This window comes from Pangasianodon hypophthalmus, chromosome 29, assembly GCF_027358585.1.
Source record: "Pangasianodon hypophthalmus isolate fPanHyp1 chromosome 29, fPanHyp1.pri, whole genome shotgun sequence".
Lineage (NCBI taxonomy): Eukaryota > Metazoa > Chordata > Actinopteri > Siluriformes > Pangasiidae > Pangasianodon > Pangasianodon hypophthalmus.
The window spans coordinates 1,460,317-1,488,279 of NC_069738.1; the positions used below are offsets into that span (position 1 = coordinate 1,460,317).

At 39.9% G+C, this 27,963-nt stretch overlaps 1 pseudogene; it reads left to right on the forward strand.

Annotated features, from left to right (window-relative positions):
* Window positions 1-64: 64 nt before the first annotated feature.
* Window positions 65-27,837, forward strand: LOC117596458 (zinc finger protein 208-like; annotated as a pseudogene).
* Window positions 27,838-27,963: the final 126 nt, after the last annotated feature.

The window sequence follows — 27,963 nt, forward strand, 5'->3', positions numbered from 1 at the left end:
ATTTATAGTGAGACCATTTTTTCAATAGTTGGCGTAATTACACAAGTCTCCAGTAGGTGGCAGTAGGTGTGCAGTCTACTCCTGCACTATAGACTCACAGATGAAGAAGAAGCTGCTGTTTTTCTCTTTGGACAGCTGAGCTTTCTGCACAGCTAGTCATTTATGCCTTACAGTTATTTCACAGTATTGCAATTAGATTAACATTAAAACCTCGGCACTGTGTCTGTATTTATGATTTTAAACTCCATTCTGCTTTAAAGCCCACGGTGAGTTAATTTTTAGCTTGCTAAATTAGCTGCTTGGCTAACAGTAGTGGTTAAATCCCAAATTGATTTCTACTTCCTGTGTAAGTTCACTACATAGGGTACAACATAACGGCTTCTAAACCCTATGTAGTGCTCTATATGTCCATTGGAGAGACATTTGAGATTCAGCCTTGGTGAAGTCGGTTCAGTTAGCTGGCTTATACACACTAACTGATTTATTTATTTATGTTTCTTCATTTATTTATTTACTTATTTGCAAATATTGACTCCTAAGGAGTCGATGTGTTTTTAAATATGCACTGGCAGCTATTAGGAATGTTTCAGACTCATTGTGTGGGATGGGAATTCCAGCTCTTTTCAGTGAATCAGATCATTTGACTCGGCTCACTAAGAAGAGTCGACTCCCAATTGGCTCCCAAATGACTCATTGCCTGTTTCTAACCCTGTGTTCACACCTTGAAGTGAAAAGTGTTGCTTGTGGGCGTGGCCTGTCCACTTCCAAAGAGAAACTGTAGTAGCTGTATATAGCTTTTAAAGCCAAATAGTTCAACACAAATTAAACAATGAACAAATCAGTGTAAAACCTGGTTGAATGATTTATGCGCTAGGCTTTGTCCTATGATCACCTAAGCGAGGTACACTATATGGCCAGAAGTTTGTGGACACCTGACCATCACACTCATATGTGCTTGTTGAACATCCCATTCCAGATTTATTCCCCTTGCGTTTGCTGTTATAATGAGCTCCACTCCTCTGGGAAGCTTTCCACTAGATGTTGGAGCGTGGCTGTGGGGATTTGTGTTCATTCAGCTACAAGAGCATTAGTGAGGTCAGGCACTGATGTTGGGATGTCGAGGAGGTCTGGGGTTCAGTCGGTGTTCCAGTTCATCCCAAAGGTGTTCAGTGGGGTTGAGGTCAGGGCTCTGTGCAGGACACTCGAGTTCTTCCACTCCAACCTTCACACACCATGTCTTCATGGAGCTTGCTTTGTGCACAGGGGCATTGTCATGCTGGAACAGGTTTGGGCCTCTTAGTTCCAGTAAAGGGAAACTGTAATGCTACAGCATACAAAGTCATTCTAGACAATGATTTGCCTCTAACTTTGTGCAGCAGTTTAGAAAAAGCCCACATATGGGTGTGATGGTCAAGTGTCCATAAAATTTTGTCCATATAGTATAACTGCATACTAGCTGTGTACACTCATCAGAGGCATCAACGATCTCTGCTACTTCTTTCCAAGCTCTTTGTAATTTAATAAAGGAAAATTGACAGCACGTTTAGAATATAAGATGACAGGATAAGATGAAACCACAGGTATAAGTTTTTCTTTCAGTTTTGTACCTCAAGGTAAATAGCAAGTTCCTGCATGTAAGAACTAAAGTTGTGAGCAGGGGACTCACGAAATGTCAGACCACATATGCCATAAGATTGGCCTGAAAAATCATTCAAACCAACTGTCTGGATTTGTTGCTTTATAGCATCATACTTCATTTGTATAGAGTTAATAAAATTCACATGTTTCTTCTCACTGAAATTGCAGCCATATGCTTTCAATGTTCCCCTAAATTAGCTGGCTTAAAGAAGCGACATGTTTGAGTCTCTCATTTGTTTGTAAATTAAACCGTATGCTTTGCACAACTTGTGTTAATTCTTTAAACATTCTGGAATTGATCTTATGAATATTTTAGCCAAAATATTTGCTATTACAACCCTTTAGGCTTCTTATAATGAAATCAGCAGAAGCCAGACCATCCTGTGAGACACCTGCTGTTACCTCTTCACAGGTAAAGTTTGTGTATTCATTACCTTCAATAATAATTTACAGTGGGAAATTATTCACTACATCAGAATACACATTGTTTATATGAGATATAAATGCTAATTATTGTTTATTAAATAACATGTTCAACTGTTATTGCATGTTTCTGTTGTATTTATTTTCTGGTTGCATTAAAACAGATTGCATTGATGCACAATACCACTAGTTAGATTTTTAAATCAGATCATCACCTATCCTTGTAACCTCTCTCTATTTCAGCTTATAACACCGTAATAAATACTGACAACGTAGGAGATTTTATGGAGAAGTTGTTCTCAAAAATATCTTTCTAAGAAACAACAATTAGGACCTTTGACCTTTATTGTTTTCTTTTGTTCTTTTGTTGTATTCAAGGATGTGCAAACAGACTTAATTTTCCTTTAATACAGTGACACCTCAACACCTCTGCTTGCCAAATACTGTGTTAAGTCTCCACATGCATGTTGCTAACAGTCCCCTGAAATGCTTTTATAGAATCTGCATAAAGGGTGAGGACTAGCAGACCAGCATTCCTCATTTCAACCTCATATACAAAATGCTGACAAATCTCAAACATATGCTCTGTTACAATTGCTTGCTCCTTAAACTATGCACTGAGTAGAAATTAAAGTAAATATGAAAAGTCAGACCAGTCTTTTTTTTTTTTTTTTTTAACTGCCATTCTTTCCTGCTAGCTTGCACGTTGTACTGCTAGTCACTCATGCATATTAATGTATACAAGTCTATTTTATAAGGCATGAAAAGGAAAACTCTGACAAACCAGAGTTTACAAACCTAACAACCAATTATATAAAGATTGTTTGTTAAATGTGTATTATGTACAGTGTATGTATTATTGTCCTTTGGTCACTATCTGTGCAAGGCTGTACAGACAGAAACCTCTATGACTTCAGCTAGAGGGTCATCAGGCTCTGTGGGTCACTTCAGCTCTGAGGACCAACTGAATGGAGGATTTCAAAAGAAACCTATAAAAGAAGAACCTGAAGATGAAGACTACTGCTGTAAGGAAAGAGGGCGCATTAGTAGAGCTCATTCTGGGGCTAAATAACACTATTTAAAGCATGTTTACTTAAGATATCTACATTTAAATTTAAATGATGAAGCTACAGGTGGTGAGATATCGAATTCTGTAAGACATGTCACCCCTGTGGACCAGCAGAGCAGGAAGTATCGGAAGTCTTTACTCTAAAGATGAACACTATCTCTGTTATCTAGTGTAAGACAGTGAACACTAGAAGCTAGACTGTTTTTTAAAGGCTGTGATACATCAAGCTGATGTTGAAAATATAGTGAAAATAGTGATGATTGCCTCCTGTTGCCCCACATCCACTGAAAAGACTACAGATGACAGCCAGTTTGCAGAAATGGTCTAGACCAGAATAAAATCAAATAACTCACTACAGCAGAAAGCGGAAAATAGTCTGTATTCGTAATCAGAAAGTGCGGCATAACCCAAATCACGTATGACTATGAAACAAGATGTCTCAATAAATATCATCTATAAATATTAGTACTTAGTAATAAAAAAAGCTGCTATTGTGTTTTTTGTTTGCTTTCTTGAAGCGTTGTTTTGTTTTGCTTTTTTTTGCTTGCTCGCTTCAAGTTCTCTTTTCCTTCATTGATTTGCTAGGCTGTACGGTCAAACAGAAAATCTCATGAACTCCAAGGTTCCCTGACTAGTGCCAGCAGAATTGGACACAGTGGAAAATCTACAGATGATGGTCGGCTTGATGTGTCAGGGCCCTTTTTTTTGAAACTCTAATTACACTTCAGTTGTGACTGCAAGTCCATGACATGTTAACAAATTCAATTCCTTGTAGACAACTTAACTTTACTTTTCCCCTCATTTTTGTATTTTATAAATTTTTATTATTTATATAAATTAAAATGATGACGCTTCAGCTGGCAAAACATCAAGCTGTGTGGGACACGTCACCTCTGTGGACCAAATGAATGAAGGATTTCATGTGAAGCTTGTAAAAGAAGAACCTGAACATGGAGATTACTTCTGTAAGGCAAAAAACACACTAGGGTCCAGTCTCTCACTAAATATGACAATTCTACTCAAACTTTTAGTTTAACTAGTTTTAATTTGTGGTTAATCTTCTCACATCTTTTCAAATATTGAAATTTTAGGTGGTGAGACATCAAGCTGTGTGGTCCACCTGACCCTTGTGGACCAACAGACTGAAGGATTCCAAGAAAAGCCCTTAAAAGAAGAAGAACTTAATGAAGACGACTATCTCTGTAAGACAACAGGGCCTATTAGATGTCCAATCTTACAAGCACTCTATCTTCCTGTAGCTGATTATCCCATAATATAGTCGGGACTGTCATTCTTGGGCCTGACGCAAATCCTGTGTTAGGTAACTAAAGGTGTGTAGTTTTGCCCTCAGGTCCAGATCTTATTGAATTTCATTCTTGCTGTTAGAAGATCCCTCCTCCCAATTTTCCCTAATGGTGTTTAAGACGCCACAAGGGTTGCACCCGTACAATAATTTAAACCCTTGGAGGCTGGCAGGACCTCTCAAACTGCAAATAACAGGGGCTCAAGCCACTTACCCCAATTCCGAACATCATTATGAACGAACTTACGAATCATATTCTTAAGCATTTGATTAAACAGTTGGACCAGCCTGTACGTCTGTGGATGTTAAACGCTGGTGCGAATCGGTTTAATCCCCAAATATTCATACAGATCTTGAAGAGTGCATGATATAAAGGACGGTCCCTGGTCAGTCAGATAACACGGAAGAGTGCCTCCGCAACACTGCGTGCTGAAATGTTGTGGAGAGGCACTACTTCGCATGGTATCACGTTGCGTTGTCCACTAAAACTAACACAAAGCAATGCCCTCATGCAGACCGTTTTAATGGCCCAACGAGGTCCATACCAATTATTTCGAAAGGGACCTCGATTAAGGGTAATGGGCGCAATGCCGCTTTTGGGGTGGCTGACGGATTCACCAGCTGACATTCGCGACATGCCGCACACCATCTGCGAACTTCGCCGCGAATGCCCAGCCAATAGAAACGGGCCATGAGTTGGTTCAGTGTTTTACCCTGCCCTAAGTGCTCCACCATAGGATTATAGTGAGCAGCCTGGAATAACATTTCTTGACGGCTCTTTGAGACCAACAACTGGGTCATTTCCTCTTTAGTTTGAGTGTCCTGCGTCACTCAGTTTAATCTATCATTAATAATGGCAAAATAGGGGAAGGAGAGTGCAGCGTTGGCCTGTACCCGCTGAGCATTTCAACTTGGTTGAAAGCATGCTTGAGAGTTTGGTCTCGTGTCTGCTACAGAGTGAGATCCCCGAGGAGAGTTGAGGTTTGGTTACAGCCTAAATCCACCAATGCGTGGTATGTACCCCCTTGAATACTCACAGGTATACAGTACTTCCCCGCTCGATCGGGACCGCCTGAAGAGCATCGGAGACCCAGACCAACACCCCCACCTCCATCAGATGGTATTGGTCCTGGCAATGCCTGCCAATCCCTGCCAATGCCTGCCAATCCCTGCCAATCCCTGCAGTGCCAGCACACAGGCCCAGGCCTTACTCCCACACCTGTGGGCCCGGAGTCACCAACCTAGGGGGTGGAAGAGACAGACACAGGAAAACACCTAGACGATTGGGTCAATTCTTGAGTTATGATTCTCAATTCTTCAGTAACTCAATTCTTGAGTTATGATCAAGAGTTAATTATAAATTCCTCTTGGACCTACATGATATTGTATATTTACTTCCACTTGTTCTGTCCTTCTAGACTGTGAGTATTGCAGATCCTTCTTCATCAACAAGTGTGAGATACATGGTCCAGCTCTCTTCCTCCCTGATACCCCTGTTCCAAGGGGGGTTTCAGATCGAGCCAGACAAACCCTTCCCCCTGGTCTAGAGCTTCGGCAATCTGGTATTCCTGATGCATTCCTGGGAGTGTTTAATAAGGGGGACACTGTTCCAGTTGGTGCCCACTTTGGGCCTTACCAGGGAGACCTGGTAGACAAAGAAGAAGCCATGGCAAGCAGCTACTCTTGGGTGGTGAGTTAGTTTCCTAAAAAGTAGTTATAAATATATAACATTCAAACATATTGAGAGAAAATGAAGATATTTACCTGATCTTTTACATGTGATGCGACAACAGAACACCAAATCTCAGCGTAAACATTCAACAGTGACTTGTTCAGTTTTTCTCAATGTTGTAAACTATGTTAGAAGACGAGTAGCCTGGAGTAGCCTACCATATGTTGTTATACTATGTTAGTTACAATGTTTTAGCATAGACAGTTTCGGTAATTTAAGTACCATAGTCTGAGTAAACAGACAATTTATAAGGTTTGTATAATGTGAGTATTTTTCCCAATCGTATCATGATTGTTGCTTTCTTAATTTGAAGACATTGCTAACTTTTTTTTTTTGGCAGGTTTACAAGAGCAAGCATTTTGAGAAATACATAGATGCCAAGAGAGTTACCCATGCGAATTGGATGAGGTGAGTAATATGTGACTGAGTCTGTGGGTGGTTAAGTTTTTATTTAGAGTTCGACTTTCCTTATGAGGTTTTGTCTTGCAGCACACTGTGGCCCTTCTGTCTTATTTTTTCCTGACATTATGTTTTCCTTTCTCTTTTCCTCAATTCCTCAGGTATGTGAATTGTGCTCATAATAATGAAGAAACTAATCTGGTGGCATTCCAGTATCAAGGGGAAATTTTCTACCGTTGCTGTCGACCCATCAAACCAAGACAGGAGCTTTTGGTGTGGTATGAAGAGAAGTACGCTAAGCATCTTGGCGTTACTTTCAACTGCATCTGGAACAAAAAGTGTTCCGTAAGCGGTAATGTCAAAACATTACATTTATAACACTCATTGTGTCTTGAAACTTTTTTCTTTAATTTAAAACCAGTGTATTATTCGTTTTCTTTCTGGCTGTTATTACAACTTATTCTCCAAGTTACTGAGCTTGGTGTGTGATATCATTTAAATCACTAAACTGTGTAGTGCAAGGATTCCAGCAGAACCTGAAAATAACTGAATTAATATATCACAGAAGGCAGTGTGAAGTGTATAGCATACATCTTGAACACCTAAAAAAAGGAAATCTTACACATATGTACAGTGATATGGCCACTTTTTGCTTATTAACCCACTCACTTACTTCCTACCACTGACTTAGGGTGTGAGTGGTACAACTTAAGGCTTGAAGAACCTTCTGGGCTATGGATCAAAGGTTAATTAAACAAAAAAGCAGAGAGTTGCATAGGTATTCACCAATCTGGGTCAATACTTATTAGAAGCACCTTTGGTTGCAATTACAGATGCAAGTGTTCTGGTATATGCCACAGATTCTCAATCGGATTGAAGTCTTGGTTTTGACTGCTCCATTCTAACAAATTAGTGGTCTTTGGTGGTATGTTCAGGGTCGTTTGTCCTGTTGGAAAGTGGTCTGAAGTCGCCTGCAGACAGGAACAGATTGTCCAGAGCAATTATCCCTGACCAGATTCCCACCAGTTCCTGCTGATGAGAAACATCCCCACAACATAACGCTACCATTATCATGTTTCACAGTGGGCATTGTGTTCTCGTGGTGAACATAGAGCTTTGTGCAAAGTCCAATTTTAATTTAGACAAGAGAACCTTTTTTCACATTTGCTGAGTCTTCAACATATCACTCATATTACTTTACTAGAGGATGGGTTCCATGTAAAAAAAATTTGTAAAAAAAAAAATTGTGTGTGCTTTAAGTTGTTGAATTTATTCTCTGCTGGGAAAGTACGATTCTGACTTTTGTGTACTACCTACTCAAATCTAGATTCTTGCCACTAGAATTGTTGTATTGTATAGTATTGTTGATTCTGTAGTGTTGCTTGGAAGTGTCTTTTGGTCTATGCTAATTAGATTTCTCAGGTGGCCAATCAAGGGCAGTTTCAGTCTCCCTTAAAGTATGAATTGTGGGCAGGGCTTATTAAGAAATATTGAAGGTTATCCAGACAGAAGCATATTCTGCATTGGTTAGAAGCATAAATTTAGATAGAAAACATCAAGTTTAGAAGTGTTTATCTCTCAGCCCTGCTTAAACTCACTAACCTCACTCCTGACTAGGCTGCAGACATGTGCCTCAAACCTATCTCTCTTGTCACCTCTCACAGACCCAGAAGCTCTCATTCACAAACCAGACGCCAAACTGCCAGTAACTTCTACTCTTCTCTGTTCTGCCAGTAACATCTACTCTTCTCTGTTGTCTTAGTCTCAAACAGTGATGGTAGGTGTGTTCTGGAATTGCCAGTCTGCTGTAAAGCTCACTGATTTCATCTCAGCTTTAGCTTCCCATTACTCTCTTGACTTACTGGCACTAACTGAGACCTGGATATCTCCACAGAATTCAGCTACACCGGCTGCTCTATCCTCTGCTTATGGTTTCTCTCACACTCCATGGGAAGCTGGCAGGGGTGGTGGTACAGGTCTGCTGGTGATTCGGAGCTGGTACTTCACACCTCTCTCCCTGTCTCATCTCAACATCTCATCCTTCAAATACCACGCAGTTACAGTTACCTCCCCAATCAACCTTCCCATCATTGTTATCTACCACCCTCTTGGTCCCCTAGGAGACTTTCTTGAAGAAATGGACACACTCCTCAGTGTTTTCCTTACTGAAAACACCCCTTTTACTGTCCTCAGAGGCTTCAACCTTCCCTTCTGACAAGCTCCAGTCTTCTTGCCTTCTCCCCCTTCTGCATCCCTTCTCCTTGACATTCAACAGCTGCTCTCCCACGCACAAGGGAGGAAATGCCCTGGACCTGGTCTTCAGCCACCCATCTCTGGCTACAGACATCAGTGCTACCCCATCACTTGTTATCCTTCACCATCACCCTCCCTATCCTGCCTAAAACCAACTATCAATATTTTTCTCCTAACGTCCACTGTATCCCTTTCCTCTGTAGTTTCATGCACCCATCCCTTCCATACCCTGACTTCTTTTCCTCCCTACTATTGGAGTTAGTGACGAAGATTTTCTCATCCATGGACCACCTCTGGCCTCTATCTTCTAAACACAGGAAGATTTCTTGCTCTATTCCTTGCATATTGGATATGTTATGCAGCAATCGGAGAGAATTAAGAACAGCAGAGAGAAAGTGGAAGAAATCACAACTTGACACAGATCTTGCCTCTTACCATGCTCTCCTGTCCAAATGTTTATCTGAAGTGACTTCTGCTAAGACTGTCTTCTACAAGGAAAACCTGGAGACTTGTGCACAAGATCCTCTCAAGCTCCACAACATCTTTTCTTCAGTACTTAACCCGCTGGCTCCTCCTGCTCAGTCTTTCCTGACTGCTGAAGACTTTGCCACCTTTTATGATGGGAGACTACACTACACACTCAGGATCTAGCAACCAAAGAGATCCTGCAAGTCATCTTGTCCTGCAATCCTACCACGTGCCTATTGGATCCAATCCCTTCCACAATGCTCCAGACCATCTCTCAAGACCTCCTCCCCTTCATTACTACTATCATCAATGGCTCCATAACATCTGGTCATGTACCAACAGCATTCAAGAGAGCAATATTTATTACCATCCTGAAGAAACCCACTCTGGATCCCTCTGACATCAGCAACTACAGACCAGTATCACTTCTCTCTTTACTTTCTAAAATCCTAGAATGCACTGTCAACAATCAACTGTCTGTCTGTCTCTCACAGAACATCCTCCAAGATCCTAACCAATCTGGCTTCACATTCCACAGAGACTGCCTTTTAGCCGTCATTGAGAAGCTACATGCTGCTAGATCAGCCAAACTGTAATCAGTCCTTATTCTCCTCGACTTTTCAGCAGCGTTTGACACAGTCAACCACAAGACTCTCTTGTCCACCCTCATGAGTCTTGGAATTTGTGGTGCAGCATGGCAATGGTTTGCTTCCTACCTGAAAGGTCGGTCATATCCACATCTGCTCCACGAAGACTCTCCACTGGTGTCCCACAAGGCTCAGTACTTGGTCCTCTTCTGTTCTCCCTCTATACTCAATCTCTCGGTGAGGTCATACCGTCACATGGGTTCTCGTACCACTGCTATGCGGATGACACTCAACTCATCCTCTCCTTCCCTCCCTCAGACACTCATGTTTCCGCTCAGATCTCAGCATGTCTGGCAGACATCTCATCATGGATGGCAGCTCATCAGCTGAAACCTAATCCCAGCAAAACTGACCTGCTGTTCCTATGTCAAGATCTTGCGATCTCCCTGAGCAACTCTCTGATCTCACCTTCAGTCACAGCACACAGTCTTGGGGTAACCATGGACTTCTCCTCTCGCCTTGCTAAACAGACACGCTCATGTCTATTTCTCCTTTATAACATCAGAAGGATGCGTCCATTTCTTCCACACAGGCCACACAGGTGCTTGTTCAGTCCCTTGTCGTTCTGAGACTGGACTACTACAGCTCATCCTGGCAGGTCTGCCTCTGAGCGCCATTCGTCCTCTGCAACTGATCCATTTGATCAACTGATCTATTTCAACCTTCCTATGTTCTCCCACACCACCCCATTCCGACGCTCCCTCCGCTGGCTTCCTACAGCTTACCACATCAGATTTAAAACACTGATGCTTGCCTACTAAGCCAAAAATGGATCAGCACCCACTTACCTTAAAGCTCTGCACCACGCTCCCTTCGATCCTCTAGCACTTACCTCCCCAACAGAGTTTTTAGATTGATAATATTCTTAGTGCATGACCTAGTGAAGCAGTATCAGGATGTATTTTTTGATAGAGACTTCATAGCACTTCTGTAAGTCGCTTTGTATAAGGGCATCTGCCAATGGCAATAGGTGTAAATGTAAACGTAAAATTGTATTCATATTACAATACATGCTACATGCATACATATCTTGGCATAATCTCAGTCTGTGTTTAGGTTTATGCTTTGCTCTTCTTCATCTAGAATTCTTAAAATGTGTTATATTAATAATTATTATTTTGTATGTTGTTTATTTAATAGCAATTTCATTATAATGGTTTTGCTTTAATTACTGGTTTTATTACTTCACTGGTTGGTTGAATAACCTCAGATAAATGTAATAATGCTTTAGATGTGGGTAGGTATCTAACAACCTAGTTTTGTTTAACATTGCATTTGTCTATTCATTTTGTGTTCCAGAAACGAGTGGTTGCCCACTGAAAGGTTTCTCTTGCTCATTGTGTTCACTTTTCTATACGTCTGAAATTGACCTTCACAAACATATCAAGAGATGCCACGATGAGGAAAATGTGAGCATGCTGAAATCAGAAGAAATTAAACATGAAACTCCAAAAACCAGCAGAATCTCTACACATAAGCAAACAAGCACTGGTACTCACTTTGTTAAGACCGCTTACAAACTGAAAGAAATTTACTGCTGCTCACAGTGTGGGAAGCGTTTTGCTGGACGGTGTCACCTGAAACAACACCAGCGCATTCACACAGGAGAAAGACCGTTTCACTGCTTACAGTGTGGGAAGCGTTTTGCTCGACAGAGTCATCTTCAAGCACATCAGACTATTCACACAGGAGAAAAACTGTATCCATGCTCACAGTGTGGAAAGCGTTTTAACCGAGAGAGTACACTCCAACGGCACAGACGTATTCACACAGGAGAAAAGCCGTATCTCTGTTTGGAGTGTGGGAAGAGGTTTACTTACCAGAATGCACTCCAACGGCATCAGCGCGTTCATACTGGAGAAAAGCCCTATACCTGCTCAGAGTGTGGAAAGAGTTTTACTTACCAGAATGCACTCCAACGGCATCAGCGCGTTCATACTGGAGAAAAGCCGTACATTTGCTCACAGTGTGGGAAGAGTTTTAGCCAATCAAATTCTCTCCAAATCCATCAGCTTATTCACACAGGAGAGAAGCCTTATCCCTGCTTACAGTGTGGGAAGATTTTTCTTCAACAGAATACTCTGCAAATACACCAGCGCATCCACACAGGAGAGAGGCCATTTCACTGTGGACAGTGCGGGAAGAGTTTTAATCAAGAAAGTGCTCTTCAACGGCACCAACGCACTCACACAGGAGAAAGGCCGTATCAATGCTCACAGTGTGGGAAGAGTTTTGCTCGACAGTGTCATCTCAAACGGCATGAACATATTCACACAGGAGAGAAGCCGTATCAGTGCTCACAGTGTGGAAAGCATTTTAATAGAGAGAGTACTCTCCAACGGCACCAGCACACTCACACTGGCCAGAAGCTGTATATCTGCTCACAGTGTGGCAAGAGTTTTACACGACAGAGTAATCTCAAAATACACCAGCAAATTCACACTGGAGAGAAGCAATAGCACTGCTCACAGTGTGGCAAGAGTTTTACACGACAGAGAAATCTCGAAATACACCAGCAAATTCTCACAGGAGAGAAGCCATATGTCTGCTTAGGGTGTGGGAAGAGTTTTAGCGAACCAAATTCACTCCAGATACATCGGATCATTCACACAGGACAGAAGCCGTATCCCTGCTTACAGTGTTGGAAGAGCTTTATTTGAAATCATCTCCGTTGTCACCAAAGTATTCACCCTGGAAAAAAGTAGTGTTGCTCCTAAAATTTGGCTTAGTCTCCCGACACACCTTCACAATACCAGAGGAGAAAATCCATGTCACTGTTCAAAGAGAAGAGTTTTACTTGCTCAAATACAAGTTAAGACACTGTAAAGAGCTGTCAGCAATCATTTGCTAATTTTTTATCTAGTCACATCAAATGTTTTTAATATTTTTTATTTTAGTGTGGCTTACTAAATAGAAAACATTAATTCCATGTGATTTGTCTTCTAACACTTTCACACCTGTATATTAAACATAAAATTCGATTTAAAGGACAACATTAATGTGAGGATTAGTTTGGCTTGGCTAAATTAGCACTTTATTTAAAAAAAAATAATTAAAAAAACTTGCATTGTGTGTGTCCTTTTCTTACTATATTACCTCCCCAACAGAGGTTTTTTAGACTGATGGTACTCTTAGTCTGTGACCTAGTGAACCAGTATCATGATGTATTTATTGATAGAGACTTCAAAGCACTTCTGTAAATCACTCTGGATAAGGGCATCTGCCAGATGCAGTAAATGTAAATGCTTGTTATTGGTTGAACAGGGAAACAGAATCATCAAGAACACATTAATGTTTGACATTTTTAGTCATTTTAATTTTTTCTTTGTATTGTTAAATGGTCTGTCTATTTATTGTGTTAAATTATTTAAAAGTTGTTATTTTAATAAATATGGTACTTGCGACATTGAAGTAATGTAACATTATTGTGATGTGTACTGATAATCTGAAAACTTTGCTCTACAGAGATGTACTGGGATGCCATCAATATACAGTGTAAAGTTTTTAATTAATTTGTACCAGTTCATTTTAGGGATGCACATTTTTACTCATATTTTTCCTAATTCTCAATCAGATGCCAAATTAAACTAATTAATTAGGAGAAAGTTGCTCAGTATCTGGTGTTTTACTTTATTTTGTATAGAAAGAGAAGTCACCATTTGCACCTACAAACTGATAAAGATCAGTAAAAATAAGAGAGAGAGAGAGAAGAGAGCCATTCCCTTAACTCCAGCAACAATTTCTAGTCTAACTAGAAGAATATAATGATCTGTTGTATCAAAATCTGCACTAAGCTCAAGCAACACAAACCTAATCCGAGGCCAGTAGTAGGTAATTTACCATTTTAACCAGCGCTGTCTTAAGTACTGTGATTCAGTTCAATTTTATTTGTATAGCGCATCTAACAATGGATATTGTCACAAAGCAGCTTTACAGAAATATATAAATTCCGGATATAAATTTTAAATTTATAAATTTATGCCTGATAAGGAAGCCAGAGGCGATGGTGGCAGGGAAAAACTCCTAAATCCTGAAGATTTCATTAATGTTATTTCTATGCATGTATGAGCCTAACTGCTGACCTTTTCTAGGATCTTAGAAATAAAGGGGAGGTTTGATATTGGCCTGTATTTAGACAGCTGGGTCAAGATCATGATTTTAATCAGGAGTTTGATAACTGCTAGTTTGAAGGATTCAGGATTTACATACCCAGTGCTAATGGAGGAACCTTCTGAGAGGGTCAGTTGCTCAAGGTGTTGTCTGTTTAAGGAAATATGTAGGTAAGGGATCTAGTACACAAATTGATGATTTTGAAGAGGAAATTAGTGTAATTGGTCTGTTGGAATTGGAGTATAAGATTTTAATTGCTCTGCTGATGTGTTTATATTGTTTTCTGCATGGTTTGTTATCAAATTGTTTGTGGGAATGCATACTTCTCTGTAAAAAAAAAAAAAAAAGAAAAAAGGTGTGCTGTGGTTTCTGGCACCAAGATGTTAGCAGCAGTTCCTTCAAGTCCTGTAAGTTGAGAGGTGGGGCCTCCATGGATCTGATTTTTTTGTCCAGCACATTCCACAGATGCTCAATTCGCAGATGCTCAATTGAGATCCGGGGAAATTTGGAGTATCTTTGTCATATTCCTCAAACTGTTCCTGAACAATTTTTGCAGTGTGGCAGGGAGCATTTTCCTGCTGAAAGAGGCCACTGCCATTAGGGAATACTGTTGCCATGAAGGGGTGTACTTGGTTTGCAACAATGTTTAGGTAGGTGGTACGTGTTAAAGTAACATCCACATGAATGCCAAGACCCGAGGTTTCCCAGCAGAACATTGCCTTCTTCCCATAGTGCATCCTGGTGGCATCTCTTCCCCAGGTGAGTGACGCACACACACCCGGCCATCCACATAATGTAAAAGAAAACATGATCCGTCAGACCAGGCTACCTTCTTCCATTTTTCCAGTTCTGATGCTCATGTGACCATTGTAGGAGCTTGCGGTGGTGGACAGGGTCAGCATGGGCTCTCTGACCGCTCTGCAGCTACGCAGCCCCATATGCAGCAAGCTGCACTGTGTTTTCTGACACCTTTCTATCAGAGCCAGCATTAACTTTTTCAGCAGTTTGTGCTTCAGTAGCTCTTCTGTGGGATCGGACCAGATGGACTAGCCTTCACTTCCCACTCGCATCAGTGAGCCTTGGGTGTCCACGACCCTGTCGCTGGTTCACTGGTTGTAGGTACTAACCACTGCATACTGGGAACACCCCACAAAACCTGGCAATTTGGAGATGCTCTGACCCAGTCGTCTAGCCACCACAATTTGGCCGTAGTCAAAGTCATTCAGTTCAATTCAATTCCATTTCATTTGCATAGCGCTTTTAACAATGGACCTTGTCACAAAGCAGCTTTACAGAAATAAATACATTTAAATTAAATTCAATCAAAATAAATTTTTCATTTATGAATTTATCCCTAATGAGCGAGCCAGAGGCAAAGGTGGTGAGGTAAAACTCCCTGAGACAACATGAGGAAGAAACCTTGAGAGGAACCAGACTCAAAAGGGAACCATCCTCATCTGGGTGACACGGATAGTGCGATTATAAATAATTCCCTTCTATAACTGTGTACTACATGGACAAATAGTGTAATTGTTTAACCAGGAAGTTCATTACAGTTTTCACATGAAGTCTGTTCTGTTGAACTTATCCACTGTTCACTGATGGAGACCTGAGTGCAAAACTGCTCGTAGCAACTGCAGCCCCAAAACCACCAAAGTACAACTCCCCATACGAGATCCCCAAGCCATCTCCACAGTGCCCAGGCGACACCATCCTCAGCAATCCCACTGATCTTCAGGCCGTCCATGTGGGACCACCCCAGCAGCAGCGAGCGATCTCAACAGATGAGAACTCCAACCAGAAGTAGGGCATCAGGATGGATCAGGCAGGTCCGGAGAGCAGAAGGGGTCAGGATCACTGGTATCTCAGGAGTAGCATGTGTAGCTCGACAGAGACTGAGGGAGAGAGAGAGAGAGAGAGAGAGAGAGAGAGAGAGTTGCTTGCATTTGTTAATGTGAAGTCAGAATTCCTTAACGCTCAAACACTGAACTCATGTTAGCTGTTTAAAATAATTTCTTTTCTCACAGTAAAGTAATTTCTCACATAATTTCTTTTCTCAAAGTAATTTCTCACAGTGGCTGTGACGATGCGCTCAGTTTAGTTTCAGTTTCTCTTTAGCCATAATATTTACAGTGAGACAATTTTTTCAATAGTTGGCGTAATTACACAAGTCTCCAGTAGGTGGCAGTAGGTGTGCAGTCTACTCCTGCACTATAGACTCACAGATGAAGAAGAAGCTGCTGTTTTTCTCTTTGGACAGCTGAGCTTTCTGCACAGCTAGTCATTTATGCCTTACAGTTATTTCACAGTATTGCAATTAGATTAACATTAAACCCTCGGCACTGTGTCTGTATTTATGATTTTAAACTCCATTCTGCTTTAAAGCCCACGGTGAGTTAATCTTTAGCTTGCTAAATTAGCTGCTTGGCTAACAGTAGTGGTTAAATCCCAAATTGATTTCTACTTCCTGTGTAAGTTCACTACATAGGGTACAACATAACGGCTTCTAAACCCTATGTAGTGCTCTATATGTCCATTGGAGAGACATTTGAGATTCAGCCTTGGTGAAGTCGGTTCAATTAGCTGACTTGTACACACTAACTCATTTATTTGTTTTTTCATTTATTTATTTACTTATTTGCAAATATTGACTCCTAAGGAGTCGATGTGTTTTTAAATATGCACTAGCAGGTATTAGGAATGTTTCAGACTCATTGTGTGGGATGGGAATTCCAGCTCTTTTCAGTGAATCAGATCATTTGACTCAGCTCACTAAGAAGAGTCGACTCCCTATTGGCTCCAAACTGCTTGTAACCAGCAGATGACCTGATTAGGTTGTGGAATTGATCCAAACAGGTTTAAGGTCACAGCAAGGTCAAATGTCTGAAATAGTCTTTCTCAGTAGCTTCTTTCGTCTTTGAAGTATATTTTAATGGTATTTCTGTCATACAAATTAGTAACAAGAAGGACTAGGTTTGTTGGCGTCGAGTTCAATTCAGTTTTATTTGTATAGTGCTTTTAACAATGGATATTGCCGCAAAGCAGCTTTACAGAAATATATAAACTCAGGATATAAATTTTAAATTTATCTCTAATGAGTGAGCCAGAGGTGACGGTGGTGAAGAAAAACTCCCTGAGATGATATGAGGGAGAAACCTTGTGAGGAACCAGACTCAAAAGGGAACCCATCCTCATCTGGGTGAGACCGGATAGTGCGATTATAAATCATTCCCTTCTATAACTGTGTACTACATGGACAAATAGTGTGATTGTGTAACCAGGAAATTCATTACAGTTTTCACATGAAGTTTATTTTGTTGAAGTTATCAACCGTCCACTGATGGACACTTGAGTGCAACACTGTTCGTGTCAATCATGATTTCTAAGTGGTACCATCCTCAGTAATCTCATTGATCTTTAGGCTGTCCATGTGGGTTCAGAAGGGGGCAGGATCACTGGTATCTCAGGAGTAGCATGTGTAGCTTGACAGAGGGAGGGAGGGAGGGAGAGATTGTTAGGTAATGGTTAATGGTTAAGGACAACGTACTTTGCGTGCAGAGTGAAAGCAGGGACTCCGGCAAGACTAGCTATGACAGCATAACTAAAAGGGAGAGCCAGAAGGTAACACAGACATGAGGGCTCCTGGGACATAAAGCAGCAGCCACTCCACCGTCAACAAACTGCTCAACCAAAAGTTGACAAAAACAAACCAAAAATTTGACTTTTTTGCTTCCAAAGAGAAACAGTAGTACCTATATATAGCTTCTAAAGTTAACTAGTTAAACACAAATTAAATAATGCTTTGATCAGTGTGAAACTTGGTTGTCTGATTTACATTATGTTCTAAGCATCGTACTAGCTTTGTTGTATGATTAGCAAAGCAATCTGTACCAGCCACGTACAGTTCTCTGCTACTTCTTTCCAAGTAATTTGTAATTTAATGAATGTGACAGTATAAATGACAGTATATTGGGGGAAAAAAAGATGACAGGATAAAATGAAACCACAGATATAAGTTTCTCTTCCATTTTTCTTCCATTCCTGCAAGTAAGAACTAAAGTTGTGAGCAGGGGACTCATGAAATGTTAGACCACATACACTATAAAATTGGTCTGAGAAATAATTAGAACTAACTGTCACTTTATAGCATCATACTTCATTTGTATAAAATTAAGAAAATCACAATTCACATGTTTCTTGTCACTGAAATTGAGGCCATGTGCTTTGCACAGCTTGTGTTAATTCTTTAAACATTGTGGAATTGATCTTATGAATATTTTAGCCCAAATATTTGCTATTACAACCCTTTAGGCTTCTTATAATGAAATCAGCAGAAGCTAGACCATCCTGTGAGACACCTGCTGTTACGTCTTCACAGGTAAAGTTTGTGTATTCATTAAGTTCAATAATAATTTACAGTGGGAAATTATTCACTACATCAGAATACACATTGTTTATATGGGATATAAATGATAATTATTGTTTATTAAATAACATCATCTACTGTTATTGCATGTTTCTGTTTTCTGTTATTGTCTGGTTGCATTAAAACAGATTGCAGTGGCACACTGTCTCTAGTTAGATTTTTTTAAATTTTTTTTTTAAATGAGCTCATTACTTATCCTTGTAAACTCTCTCCATTTCAGCTTATAACACCGTAATGAACACTGACAATGTAGAAGGTTTTATGTAAAAGTCATTCTCAAAAATATCTTTCTAAGAAACAACAATTAGGACATTTGATCTTTTTGTTTCCTTTTGGTTTTTTTGGTAAATACTGTGGCTTGCTTTTGTCTTAATAACAATTGATAAATACACATATTTTTTCTGTCAGGATATTTATTGCAAAGGCAAAATTAATTATTGGTCAGCAAGTATTTCAAAGAAAATCAAAAACTAAAAAATGCTGCTTGCGTAAGTATTCAAACTCCCAGGTTCTGGAAGCTCCAGATGAAATATATTGTCTTAATGAGGACACAGTTGACTTATACTTGGCCTTTTTAATTTTTTTCAAAACAACAACCACCTCAGCTGAACTGTCAGTGAAGAGAGTGAAAATGAAGACCAATGAGCAATCTAAGGAATAAGGTAATAGAATTCATAGCATGGGAAAAAAACAAGCACAAAAACAAGATGGAGACTGAGGGAAGTAGGCTTGTGACATCATGTGCAATATGCTTCGTTCTATTGTCCTCCCTAACTATCGCCGAGTGATGATAGTATCATCTGTGGCTCTGAGGGGGAGGAAAGAAGGGAGCGTGTACACATTGTTGTGTCATGTACACATTGTCATTATGGCGGAAAAAATACCGGAACCTGTAGCTGAAGATATAGCTCAAGAGGAGCCATATCAAAGCATGAGAGTGGCCCGTTGAAGATGTGTTTTTTGTTTTGATGAAACCAAGATGGACATATTTGTTGGAGACATGTTTCGAAATTATATGTGTGGCAGAAACCTAACATTGGCTATACCTCAATTAACAAGATCCCTACAGTGAAGTATGGTGGTGACAGCATCATGCACTGGAGACGCTAATCATCATCTGAACCTGGGCTTCTTGTCAAAATTGAATGGAGAATGGATGGAGCAAAGGTTCAAGAGAACATGCTTCAGTCTGCTAAAATAAATTAAAAAATAAATAAACAAACCTTGGAAGAAACTTCACCTTTCTGCAGGACAGTGGTTCCAAACACAAGGCCAAAGCAACATAGGAGTGGTTAAAAAGGTGAATGTTCTACAGTGGCCAAGTTAAAGTCCAGATCTGTATCTCACTGATCATCTGTGGCAGTTGGAAAATTGCAGTCAACATTCAACCACTCTGAAGAATCTAGAGCAAATCCAGTGGGAAGAATGGGTGAAAATCTCAAACAGTGTGGTTCCTGGTAGGAACTAAAGCTGTTACTGCAGCAAAAGGTGGTTCTACCAAGTACTAGTGTGAAGGGATTGAATACTTGTGCAAGCAAGTTTTTAATTTTTTTTTAAAGATCTGCTGACAAATAATGAATTCTGACTTTGAAAATTTACTTTAACAGCATATTGATTTGCAAAAATAAGTGTCATTTGTAAGGCGAACGAATGTGTTAAGGCTCCACATACACACTGCTAACAGTAAAACTCTATTATACAATGTGTATTATTGTATTATGTAAAATTTACGTATTATTGTTCTTTGGTCACTATCTGTGCAAGGCTGAACAGACAGAAACTTCTGTGACTTCAGCTGGAGGGTCATCAGGCTCTTTGCGTCATTTCAGCCCTGAGGACCAACTGAATGGAGGATTTCAAAAGAAACCTATAAAAGAAGAACCTGAAGATGAAGACTACCGCTGTAAGGAAAGGGGCTAAATAACACTATTTAAATAATTTTTACTCAAAATATTTAAATTTAAGTGATTAAACTATAGATGGTGAGATATCGAATTCTGTAAGACATGTCACCCCTGTGGACCAGCAGAGCAGGAAGTATCTGAAGTCTTTACTCTGAAGATGAACACTATATCTGTTATCTAGTGTTAGACAGTGAACACTAGAATCTAGACTGTTTTTTAAAGGCTGTGATACATCAAGCTGATGTTGAAAATATAGTGCTGATTGCCTCCTGTTGCCCCACATCCACTGAAAAGACTACAGCTGACAGCCGGTTTGCAGAAATGGTCTAGACCTGAATAAAATCAAATAACTCACTACAGCGGAAAGCGGAAGATAGTCTGTATTCGTAATCAGAAAGCACAGCATAACCCAAATCACGTACGACTATGAAACTGGATGTCTAAATAACATGATCTACGTACTTAGTGGCATACTGCTCTGACACATGATCTGGTACAGTAGTATACAATTTAGAATATAAACAAACAACCATTTTATGTGATGTGCTCAGCCATTTTGTTTCAAAAATATAGCTTTTAACAGATGAGCTGAATAAGAAAAAACTGCTGTTGTGTTTTTGTTTGCTTGCTTGCTTGGGGTTCTCTTTTCCTTCATTGATTTGCCAATCAGAAAATCCCAAGGTTCCTTGACTATTGCAAGCAGAATTGGACACAATGGAAAATCTACAGATGATGGTCGGCTTGATGTGTCATGGCCCTTTTTTTTTTTAAAGTCTGATTAGGCTTCATTTGTGACTGGAGGTCCATGACATTTACCAATTCACTTCCTTGTAGGCAATTTAAACAACATTTACTTTTCCTCCCACTGTATTTTAACTATTTATATAAATTAAATTGATGAAATTTCAGCTAGCAAAACATCAATTTGTATGGGACATGTCGCCCCTGTGGACCAACAGAATGACGGATTTCATGAGAAGCTTGTAAAAGAAGAACCTGAAGATGGAGATTACTTCTGTAAGGCAACAAAACACACTAGGGTCCAGTCTCTCACTAAATATGATAATTCTATTCAACCTTTTAGTTTAAGTATTTTTAATTTGTGGTTAATCTTCTCACATCTTTTCAAATAATGAAACTTTAGGTGGTGAGACATCAAGCTGTGTGGTCCACCTGACCCTTGTGGACCAACAGACCGAAGGATTCCAAGAAAAGCCCTTAAAAGAAGAAGAACCCAATGAAGACGACTATCTCTGTAAGACACCAGGGCCTATTAGATGTTCAGCATGGGTCCAAAATTCTGCCTAGACTTTCAGTCTGAGGTCCCATCTACATGTATAAGGATATTTTTGAAAATAATAATAATTCATTTTATTCATAACATGCTTTTCAATGACCCAAAGACACTTAGACATAAGCAAATGAGACCAAAAAAAAAAAACCCAGGAGAGGAAAACATATAACCAGAATGAGCTAAGTTGCAGAAATATAAGGCTTGATGACAAAGCTGTGAAGGTTGGAGGGGGGCACAGAAAGCCGACCAGATGAGGAAGACCTAAGAGTACGGGATGGTTTGTGTGGCAGGGGTAGATTACACAAGTAGGAGGGAGCAAACACAGTGTGTTTGAAAATATCTCCATCCACACGAAAATACAACAACAATCTGAAAACCCTCACATGAGCAAACATCAAGAGTAAAGATAAGAGTTGCATATGGAGCAGTAGAGAAGGAGAAATGCAGAAAAACACCAACATGACCAAAAAGTCATTCATTCATTCATTCATTCTATTCAGTAACTGCTTCATCTAATCCTGGTCAGTGTTGTTGCTGGCCAAAGGTTCTAACAGGAAAAATGACAAATATGAGGTTTAAAATTTGCAGATGGACAATGAGGTGGAAATACTGCTTCTGGTTATACTTGACTACAAAGTGTTCTTCTGTGTCTTATCCAAAATCTCCATTCACAGTGCAGTTTGTAGCACTGGCACGGTAGATTCAGGAGCAGTACAGCACTGACAATATTGTGTGTCCTCTACATGGGAGTTTTCAAATATCTCCACCATGTTTTTGAAAAGCTTAAAGCTCATTTTCAGTGACTGAAAACACTGTTTGTGTGGGCAGGAGGACAAAACACAGAGAAAAACTATGTTTCAAAATTATCTGTATGCATGTGGATGGGGCTTAACTGAGTCTAATTTGTGACCAATCCCAATTTTTTTGTCCAACTGAAAATCACTTTACAATTCAATATATACAACTCTAAATACTAGACCTGAAACACAGGAAAACACCTAGAAGATTGGGCCAATTGAGAGTTAATCATTAATTCTCCTTTGGACCTGCATGAAGTTGTATATTTACTTCCTCTTGTTCTGTCCTTCTAGACTGTGAGTATTGCAGATCCTTCTTCATCAACAAGTGTGAGATACACGGTCCAGCTCTCTTCCTCCCTGACACCCCTGTTCCAAGGGGGGTTTCAGATCGAGCCAGACAAACCCTTCCCCCTGGTCTAGAGCTTCGGCAATCTGGTATTCCTGATGCAGGCCTGGGAGTGTTTAATAAGGGGGACACTGTTCCAGTTGGTGCCCACTTTGGGCCTTACCAGGGAGACCTGGTAGACAAAGAAGAAGCCATGGCGAGCAGCTACTCTTGGGTGGTGAGTTAGCTTCCTAAATAGTAGTTATAAATATATAACATTCAAACATTTTGAGAGAAAATGAAGATACTTACCTGATCTTTTACACGTGATGCGACAACAAAACGCCATATCTAATAGCTTAAATATTCGACAGTGACTTGTTGAGTTTCTCAATGTTTATAGCTAGAAACTATGTTAGAAGAGAACAATAATTATAAACTTGTTTGTTTACTTTAGTCTCCATTAACTGAGGTAGCCTACCATATGTTAGTATACTATCTTAGCTACCATGCTTTAGCATAGTCAGTTTCTGGGCAACCAGAATATGGGACTGGGCAGCACATTAGAGCCTTTACTTGCCCTGTGGGCTAGGTAATAAAATCTATCATTTGTCCACCCCTGTAATGCCATTGCAACTGATTTTGGAGATTGTTCTCAGCTACATTCTTTTGTTTTAATATTGACTTATTCAGAACTTGTCTACTAATCCAACTCTGCCTTTTAAAAGTAGTAAAAGTTTAGTATATTGTTCAAAATGAAACTGACTAAATACTAAAGCAGCATTTATGTACCATATTCTGGGTAAACAAATCAATTTGCCTTTATAATGTGTGTGTACTGTGAACGTTATTTACCTAGAATATAATAATTGTTGCTTTCTTAATTTGAATGCATTAGTAACATTAATTACATGTTTTTCAGATTTACAAGAGCAAGCATTTTGAGAAATACATAGATGCTAAGAGAGTGACCCATGCGAATTGGATGAGGTGAGGACTACGTTATTGAATCTGTGGGCGGTTAAGTTTTTGTTTAGAGTGGTTCGACTTTCCTTATCAGGTTTTATCTTGCTGCACACTGTGGCCCTTTTGTCTTATTTATTCCTGTATCTTTTTTCCTCTTTTCCTCAGGTATGTGAATTGTGCTCATAATAATGAAGAGACTAACCTGGTGGCATTCCAGTATCAAGGGCAGATTTTCTACCGTTGCTGTCGACCCATCAAACCAAGACAGGAGCTTTTGGTGTGGTATGAAGAGAAGTACGCTAAGGATCTTGGCGTTACCTTCAACTGCATCTGGAACAAAAAGTGTTCCGTAAACGGTAATGTCAAAACAATACATTTATAACACTCACTGTGTCTTGAAACATTTTTCTTTAATTTAAAACTAAAGTTTATTATTCCTTTTTTTCTGCCTGTTACAACTTATCTACCAAGTCACCGAGCTTGGTGTGTGATATCATTGTAAATCACTAAACTGTGTAGTGCAAGGTTTTCCCCAACAGAAACTGAAAGTAACTGAATTAATATATCACAAGAGGCAGTGTGAAGTGGACAGCATACATATTGTACACCTAAAAAATGAAAATCTTACAACTATGTACAGTGATATGGCCACTTACTTCCTAAAACGGACTTACACCGATCAGAGATCTGGGGAATTTGGAGGCCAAGTCAACACCTTGGACGTTTGTCATGTTCCTCAAACCGTTCTTGAACAATTTTTGCAGTGTGGCAGGGCGCATTATCCTGCTGAAAGAGGCCACTGTCATTAGGGAATACTGTTTCCATGAAGGGGTGTACTTGGTCTGCAACAGTGTTTAGGTAGGTGGTACGTGTCAAAGTAAAATCCACATGAATGCCAGGACCCAAAGTTTCCTAGCAGAACATTGTCCAGAGCATCACACTGACTCCGCCGGCTTGCCTTCTTTTGTAGGTGCTTTCGGTGGTGGACAGGGTCAGCATGGGCTCTCTGACAGGTCTGTGACTACGCAGCCCCATACGCAGCAATCTGCACTGCACTGTGTGTTCTGACACCTTTCTATCATAGCCAGCTTTAACTTTTGCAGCAATTTGTGCTACAGTAGCTCTTCTGTGGGATCGGACCAGATGGGCAAGCCTTCACTTCCCACACACATCAGTGAGCCTTGGGTGTCCATGACCCTGTCACTGGTTCACCGGTGTTCCTTCCTTGGACCACTTTTGGTAGGTACTAACCACTGCATACTGGGAACACCCCACAAGACCTGCCGTTTTGGAGATCCTTGCGCTTGCTCATTTTTCCTGCTTCCAACACATCAACTTCGAGAACTGACTGTTCACTTGCTGTCTAATATATCCCACCCCTTGACAGGTGCCATTGTAACGACATAATCAATGTTATTCACGTCATCTGTCAGTGGTTTTAATGTAATTGCTTTGGCTGCAATTACAGATGCAAGTGTTCTGGGATATGCCACAGATTCTCAATCAGATTCTTGGTTTTGACTGCACCATTCTAACACATTAGTGTTCTTTGGCAGTATGTTTAGGGTCATTGTCCTATTGGAAATGTCCACTGGTCTGAAGTCTTTTGCAGACAGGAACAGGTTGTCCAGAACCATTATCCCTGACTGGATTCCCATCAGTTCCTGCTGATGAGAAACATCCCCACACCATAATGCTACCATTATCATGTTTCATAGTGGACATGGTGTTCTCAGGGGGAACATAGAACTTTGTGCCAAGATCAGTTTTAGTTTAGACAAGAGAACTTTTTTTTTTTTTTTTTTTTAACTAGAGGATGGGTTCCATCCTCTTGATGGAACCCAATTTGTAAAAAAAAAAAAAAATTGTGTTCATATTACAATACATGCTACATGCATACATAACTTTTCATAATTTCAGTCTGTGTTTAGGTTTCTGCTTTGCTCTTCCTCATCTAGAATTCTTATACTAATAATTATACTAATATTTATATAACTTATACTAATAATTATTATTTTATGTGGTGTTTATTTAATAGCAATTTCATGATAATGGTTTTGCTTTTATTACTTCATTGGTTGGCTGGCTGTTTGAATAACGTGAGATAAATGTAATAATGCTTTACGTGTGGGTTGGTTCTGACAATGTTTTGTTTAACATTGCATTTGTCTATTCATTCTGTGTTCCAGAAACGAGTGGTTGTCCATTGAAAGGTTTCTCTTGCTCATTGTGTTCACTTTTCTATACGTCTCAAATTGACCTTCACAAACATATCAAGAGATGCCACGATGAGGAAAATATGAGCATGCTGAAATCAGAAGAAATTAAACATGAAACTCCAAAAACCAGCAGAATCTCTACACGTAAGAAAACACGCACTGGTACTCGCTTTGTTAAGACCGCTTGCAAACTGAAAGAAATTCACTGCTGCTCACAGTGTGGAAAGCGTTTTGCTGGACGGTGTCACCTGAAACAACACCAGCGCATTCACACAGGAGAAAGACCGTTTCACTGCTTACAGTGTGGGAAGCATTTTGCTCGACAGAGTCATCTTCAAGCACATCAGACTATTCACACAGGAGAAAAACTGTATCCATGCTCACAGTGTGGAAAGCGCTTTGCTGGACGGTATCAACTGAAGCAACATCAGCGCATTCACACGGGAGAAAGACCGTTTCACTGCTCACAGTGTGGGAAGCGTTTTGCTCGACAAAGTCATCTTCAAGCACATCAAACCATTCACACAGGAGAGAAACTGTATCCATGCTCACAATGTGGGAAACGTTTTGCTGGACGGTGTTACCTGAAACAACACCAGCGCATTCACACAGGAGAAAGACCGTTTCACTGCTCACAGTGTGGAAAGTGTTTTGCTCGACAGAATACTCTGCAAATACACCAGCGCATCCACACAGGAGAGAAGCCATTTCACTGTGGACAGTGTGGGAAGAGTTTTAATCAAGAAAGTACTCTCCAACGGCACCAACGCACTCACACAGGAGAGAGGCCATATCAGTGCTCACAGTGTGGGAAGAGTTTTGCTCGACAATGTAATCTCAAACGGCATGAACATATTCACACAGGAGAGAAACCGTATCAGTGCTCACAGTGTGGAAAGCATTTTAATAGAGAGAGTACTCTCCAACGGCACCAGCACACTCACACTGGCCAGAAGCTGTATATCTGCTCACAGTGTGGCAAGAGTTTTACACGACAGAGAAATCTCGAAATACACCAGCAAATTCACACTGGAGAGAAGCAATAGCACTGCTCACAGTGTGGGAAGAGTTTCACTCACCAGAATACTCCAAATACACCAGCAAATTCATATAGCAGAGAAGCCATATGTCTGCTTAGGGTGTGGGAAGAGTTTTAGTGAACCAAATTCGCTCCAGATACATCAGATCATTCACACAGGAGAGAAGCCGTATCCCTGCTTACAGTGTGGGAAGAGTTTTATTTGATGAAATAATGTCCACTGTCACCAAAATATTCACCCAGGAAAAAAGTAGTGTTGCTCCTAAAATTTGGCTCAGTCTCCAGACACACCTTCACACTGATAGAGGAGAAAATCCATGTCACTGTTCAACTCAGTTCAAATTAAGACAATGTAAAGTCAGCTTGTAGTAGAAAAAAAAAAACATTTACGTAATTTTTTACCAATTGTAATCCCACTGAATATCATCTACTATATCTAGTTACATCAAATTTTTTTAATGTTTTTTATTTTAGTGTGGTTTACTAAATAGAAAACATTAATTCCATTTGATTTGTCTTTTAATACTTTTCCCCCTGTATATTAACATAAAATTGGATTTAAAGGACAATATTAACATGAAGATTAGTTTGACTTGGCTAAATTAGCACTTTATTTAATAATAAATAAAAAAAATAATAAAAAAAACTTGTGTTGTCTGTGTGCTTTTCTTACTATATTACCTCCCCAACAGAGTTTTTAGACTGATAGCACTCTTAGGCCGTGACCCAGTGAACCAGTATCACGATGTATTTATTGATCGAGACTTCAAGGTACTTCTGTAAGTCACTCTGGATAAGGGCATCTGCCAGATGCAGTAAATGTAAATACTTGTTATTGGTTGAACAGGGACCCCATATCATCAAGGACACATTAATGTTTGACGTTTTTAGTCAGTCTGTTTTTTTGTGTGTGTATTGTTTAATAGTCTATCTATTTATTGTGTGGAA